The sequence below is a fragment of the Dipodomys merriami genome, unplaced genomic scaffold (assembly GCF_024711535.1).
Source record: "Dipodomys merriami isolate MVZ:Mamm:240054 unplaced genomic scaffold, mDipMer1.0.p SCAF_71, whole genome shotgun sequence".
Lineage (NCBI taxonomy): Eukaryota > Metazoa > Chordata > Mammalia > Rodentia > Heteromyidae > Dipodomys > Dipodomys merriami.
This window is the reverse complement of record NW_027206302.1, coordinates 6,518,074-6,523,887: the sequence shown is the minus strand read 5'-3', so window position 1 is coordinate 6,523,887 and position 5,814 is coordinate 6,518,074. Positions and strand designations below refer to the sequence as shown.

Genomic DNA, 5,814 nt, shown 5'->3' with positions numbered 1-5,814 from the left:
TGGAACATAGAGAATGTGCACATTTCACTCAAAGTTTTTTTCCCAAAGAGGTTGGAGCAATTACTCCCACTTATAATGGCTGAAGGTGGGGGCTGCCTCTGCACTTGGAGTCCTCTGTCATTGTGGGGCATCTCACTGTGGGTTGGGGTCTGCAAACTCAAGGGGAGGCTAAGCATCTTTCTTTGTGCTTAGTGTCCTATGTCATCTTTGGGGATGAGTCTATGCAAATTATCTGCTTCTTTCTTCTTGGGTTGTCTTTATTTATAGTTTTGAATCAGAGTCCTTTATCAGATTCATCAGATTTAATGCATGGCAAATACTTCCAGCAGGCTGTGGCTTGCTTTTTTTCTCTCTTAACTGATGTTGGGGTTTTTTTTTTTTTTTGAAGAATAAAAGTTTCAAAACTTACAAAGCCCAGGACATCAAGGGTTGTGTTTTGTTTTGTTTAATGGTTAGGTAAGTGCTTTGAGTTCTTCTCTAGGAAATTTCACTGTCCATAAAATACAAAGGTATTTTCTTCTGTTTTTTTTTTCCCCTACTCTTATAGTATTATCTTTCTATTTGGGTCTATTCTTCCTCTCAAATATATTTCTGTATGTGGAATGAGGTGGGAGTTGATGTTCATTTTTCTCCTTTATGAATAACCAATTGTTTCAGCAGCATCTTTGAAAAGATTATCTTTTGTATAGCGTCACTTTTTTGTTCTTTAATTTCTTTTTCAAAAAAATTAGCTTACATTATATATACTGAGGTCACTTTCCCTTCCTCTTCCTCTCCCCCTTCCTAGAATTACTTTTGATGACTGTATTAGTCAATTTTGTGTTACTAAAATGGAATGACTGAGGCAGATAACTTATAGAGAGAAAGGTTATTTGCTCTGTTAATGTGGTGGTTTGCATATGTTAGATCATCTTTGCATCTTAGGGATAAATTCCACTTTATTGTGCTGAATAATTCTTTTAATTGCTCTTGAATTTGGTTTGCTAGTACCTGTTGAGCATTTTTTTTCTCTTCATTTGTGCTTATCAGGTGCATTGGCCTGTAATTTTCTTTTCTTGTAGTACCCTTGTCTGGCTTTGGTATCAGGGTAATACAAATATCATAAAATGAGTTTGCAGGTATTCCTTCATTTTTATTTTATTGTTTTGTTTTCTTTTGTTTTGAGCATTTAGGAGGATTTCCATTAGTTCATTTAGTGCTTAGTAGAATTCAATGCAATTTTTTTTATTGTGAAAATACTGTACAAAGGGGTTACAATTACATGGGCAAGATAATGAGTACATTTCTTGTTTTGTTTTGTTTTTGTCGGTCATTGGGCCTGAGTTCTGGACCTGGGCACTGTCCCTTAGCTCTTCAGCTCAAGGCTAGTGCTCCACCACTTGAGCCACAGTGCCACTTCCAGCTTTTTCTGCTTATGTGGTGCTGAGGAATCGAACCCAGGGTCTCATGCATGCAAGGCAAGTACTCTACCACTGAGCCACCTTCCCAGCCCTATGAGTACATTTCTTATCAAGCATTGTAGACTCCCCCTTTGTTTCCCCTTCCCATCTCTTCCCATCCTTCCCCCCCTCTGCCCCCGACCAAAGTTGTAAAGTTCGTTTTCGACATAACAACTTGTACATCTCATTGTTGTTTTTCCCCTTCCCCTCCACAAATTATACTGACATCAAATACAGTGAAAGCAGGGGTTATACTGTGGGAGAGGGACATACAACGCAACAAAGAAATAATCTTATAAATGTGTTAGAAACAATCGCATGAAAGAAAAAAAACATTTGAATACATATCTTAGGGTTCATTTTCAATGCAATTTTTATTATTAATTCAACCTTCTTCTCACTCATTACTTTTCCTGTTCCACTCTTGGAATGTTGAGTGTTTCTAGGAATTTGTCTACTTTTCTAAGCCATCAAATTTATTGGCATCTGATTATTTACTATATTCTCAATGTTCCTTTGTATTTCTGTGGTATTTCGCAGACATACATATTGTGTGTCTCTGATATCGTCATTGTATTATATTCTTTCATTTCTTATTATATTTATTGACATATTCTCTCTCTGTTCTTAGTCAAAGTAAATATTTGTTGATTTTAGTTTTAGTTTCATTGATTTCTTTTTCTTTTTTTGTCTCCATTTCTTTTTTTTTCTGCTTTGTTTTTTTTCTTCTACTACTTTATTCTTTGACTAGTTTCTCAAGATGTCAAGTTTTCCAAGGTTATTTGTTATCGTTTTTCTTTCCAATATGTTTGTTGCTATAAAATTTCTTCTTTGAGCCTCTTTCACTAAAGCCAATAAGTTTTAGCATATTATTCTTCCAATTCGGTTTGTCTCAAGATACTTTTAAATTTCCATTTACATTTCTTTTTGGACCCTTAGGTGTTCAGGAGTTTGTTTTTTATCCACATACTTATAAGTTTTCCAAAATTCCTCCCACTATTGATTTCTAGCTTCACACCCTTGAGATCTGAAAACATATGGATGTTATTTCAATTTTCTTGAATTTGTTCAAACTTGAGAATATTATTCTGTAGTCTGCTATATGATATATCCAGGGCACTGTCCTGCTTGAGAAGACAGGCATTTTGTGGCTATGGATGGAATGTTCTGCATGCTGGAATGTTCTCCATGTGTCTGCTGCTGTATTTAGAAGGTATAGTTCAAATCCAATGGGATCTTGTCTAAGAAATTTCACTGTCCATGAAAATACTATGATATTTTCTCTTGATTGGTTAGTTTTTTTTATTGTACTCTTATAGAGTTATCTTTTTATTTAGGTCTATTCTTCCACTCAATTAAATTTTTGTATCTGGCATAAGGTGGAAGTTGACGTTTGGTTTTCAGTCTACATGATCTGTCTGTTGTTGAGATTGAGATACCAAAGTCTCCTGCTACGGTTGTATTAGTTCTACTTTCAGATTTTTAAATTAATGTTTGTGTTTGCTTTATATAATTAGGATTCCAGTACCAGCTGTGTATATACTTACAATAGTTCTAGATTCTAGATTTTTATAGTTTTGAGGCTTAAAGTCTATTTTATCTGATGTAAAAATAACTGTACCTGCTTTCTTTTGTTTTCCCTTGGCATTGGACTGTCTTCTGCATACCTTCACTTTCAACCTATATGTGTCCTTGAAGGTAAGTTGGGTGTCCTGTAGGCCGCTGTGAGAGTTTAGATCTGGGATGTCTCTCCAAAGCCCATGTGTTGAAGGTTTCATTCTTATCTGAGGCACTACTGGTGGAATATTTAGGAGGAGGGCCTATGGGAGGAGGCTAGGTCATTGGTTCAGGTGACTGGAAAGAGATATTGGGACTCTGGCCTCTACTTGTCCCTCTCTTTGCATCTCAGTGAGATGAAACCTTGAGGTAAACATGTCTATTCCAGCTTATGCCATTGTCATGAGGTACTTCCTTGCTATAAACCAAAAGCAAATGTGGCCAAGTGACCACTGACTAAAACACTGAGATCTTGAGCAAAACTAACATTTCCTCCTACTAAGTTAGCTGGTTATTTCAGATATTTGTCACTGTAATCGAAAACTGATTGCCACATATGTTAAATCTTATATTTTTAATTCATTAAGTATCTGTCTGACGGTCTATCTATCTATCTATCTATCTATCTATCTTAATACTAGAAATTAAGCACAGGGCTTCAAGGATTCTAACACTTGAGCCACACAGCCAGCCTGCCCCACTCTATCCCCTCTCCCCTGCTTTTCTTTTAGAGATTTGATATCACTAACTTTACTAGGACTGGCCTTGAAATGGAGGGCCTTATACCTCTGCCCTCTGAATAGCTGCAACAGTAGGTGTGAGCCACTATGCCTGGCTATTCTATGTCTTTTTAGTGAAGAATTTAAGCCATTTACATTTAAGGTACTTAATAAAGGCTTTAATACTGCTATCTTGTTTTTCTGTTTCATAGGTCCTCCGTTCTTTTCTTTCTTGCTGCCTTGTTTTATGAGTAGATGATTTTCTGTACTAACATGTCTTGTTTTCTTGGTCTCTATCTTTTGTGAATCTATTGTAGGTTCTCACTTTATGGTGACTATGAGGCCCACATAAATCATAGTTTGAACAGGTATTTTAAGCTGATAAGTCAACTTCTGCTCTCTTACCCATTTCCTGCTCTTGATGTTTGTACATCTTTTTACATATTGTATCCCTTGCCATATTTATTTTATTATTAACAGTTTTGTAGTTTAATCATACTGAAGATACATGTGATTAGCAAGTCATCATTACATTATTAACATAGTCTGAATCTGATCAGGCACTTAAGCTTACTAGTCAGTTTTGTACTTCTACATGCTTCTGTTATTAATTGGCTGCTTTTATTTCAGTGTGAAGAACTCCCTATGGTAACTCTTGATGAGCTCTCTCAGCTCATGTTTATCTGGAAAGTCTTTATCTCTCCTTCATTTCTGAAGGGCGACAGGTTTTTTTTTCCTTCTTTCAGTACTTTGAATATATTATCCCACTCTCTTCTGGACTAAAAATATGGAACATTTTATGAATTTGCATGTCACGCTTGAGCAGGGGCCATGCTAATCTCCTCAGCAATGTTTAAATTTTAGTAGTTGTGCTGCCAAAGCGAACACCAGCCAGCATTCCTTAGAGTTTCATCACCTTGTGACTTACCATCTTGCCTTTTATCTATCTGGAAATGTCTTTGTTTTTAATCTTCATTTGGTCTGATGTCTGCCCTTGGTAGAAAAGTTTAGCTTGATAGGATTTTCTCTTGGGATTTTAATGATGTCTTCTGGCTCTGTTGGTTTCTGGTGAGCAATATCTCTAATACCTTTTTATATGTTGTGTTTTTTACAAGTTTGACTTTGCTTTGCCTAGATAGGATTTTCCCCCCCTTCGGATGTATCTTGTTGGAATTGTGCTGGAATTTCTGGATCTGTGAGATTGGTTTTGTTTTTTTCTTCTTGAATTATTTATTTATTTTTATTTTTATTTTTTTATTGTGAGAATACCGAACAGAGGAGCTACAATTACATGGGCAAGATAATGGGAACATTTCTTATCAAGCATTGTTGCCTCCTCTTTGTTTCCCTTCCCATCCCTTCCCATACTCTCCCCACCTCCCCCCCCCCCATCCTTCCCCCACACCAAAGTTGTAAAGTTCGGTTTTCAACATAATGACTTGTACATCTCATTGTTGCAATGGGTCCATCCGTATCCCTAGTTAAACAATTTGTTTTTGCCCTTCCCCTCCACAAATTATACCAACATCAAATACAGTGAAAGCAGGGGTTATACCGTGCAGGAGGGACATACAAAGCAACATAGAAATCATCTTATAAATATGTTAGAAACAATTGCATGAAAGAAAAAAAAACATTTGAATACTTATCTTGGGGTTCATTCCCCTAATATCAACTTATCTGACCTTTCCTGCTTGACTCAGACATATACTAGTTATTGCAAATAAGGGAAACCATGGGACCTATGTTTCTTTGGGACTGGCTTACTTCACTTAATATAATTGAAAAAAATATTTGACCAGTATCAGTTCAAACACCCTTTACTCACCTATGTGTTTGCTGTTCTCCTTTTGGAACTCCTATTGCTTGTCTGTGCAGACATGATGCTATTGCTCCATCACTGGCATGCTCTTATTTGTTTTCTACCTTCTCCTGGGCTTCCATGGGGAGGGTTTTGTTGACCTGTCTTCTACTTCATGGATCCTGTCTTCTTTCTCCAATCTACCAGAATAGTTTCTAGTGCATTATTTTTCATTTTAGATATTGATTTTTCCCATTCTAGAGAATTTCCTTTTAGTTCTTTAAAAAAAATAGTATTA

At 36.2% G+C, this 5,814-nt stretch overlaps 1 non-coding gene across 1 annotated transcript; it reads right to left on the bottom strand.

Annotated features, from left to right (window-relative positions):
* Window positions 1–4,496: 4,496 nt before the first annotated feature.
* LOC138818096 (U6 spliceosomal RNA) lies at window positions 4,497–4,603 on the bottom strand. Its single transcript, XR_011368976.1, has one exon. It is a non-coding gene; the product is annotated as a U6 spliceosomal RNA (small nuclear RNA).
* Between the last annotated feature and the right edge of the window lie 1,211 nt (window positions 4,604–5,814).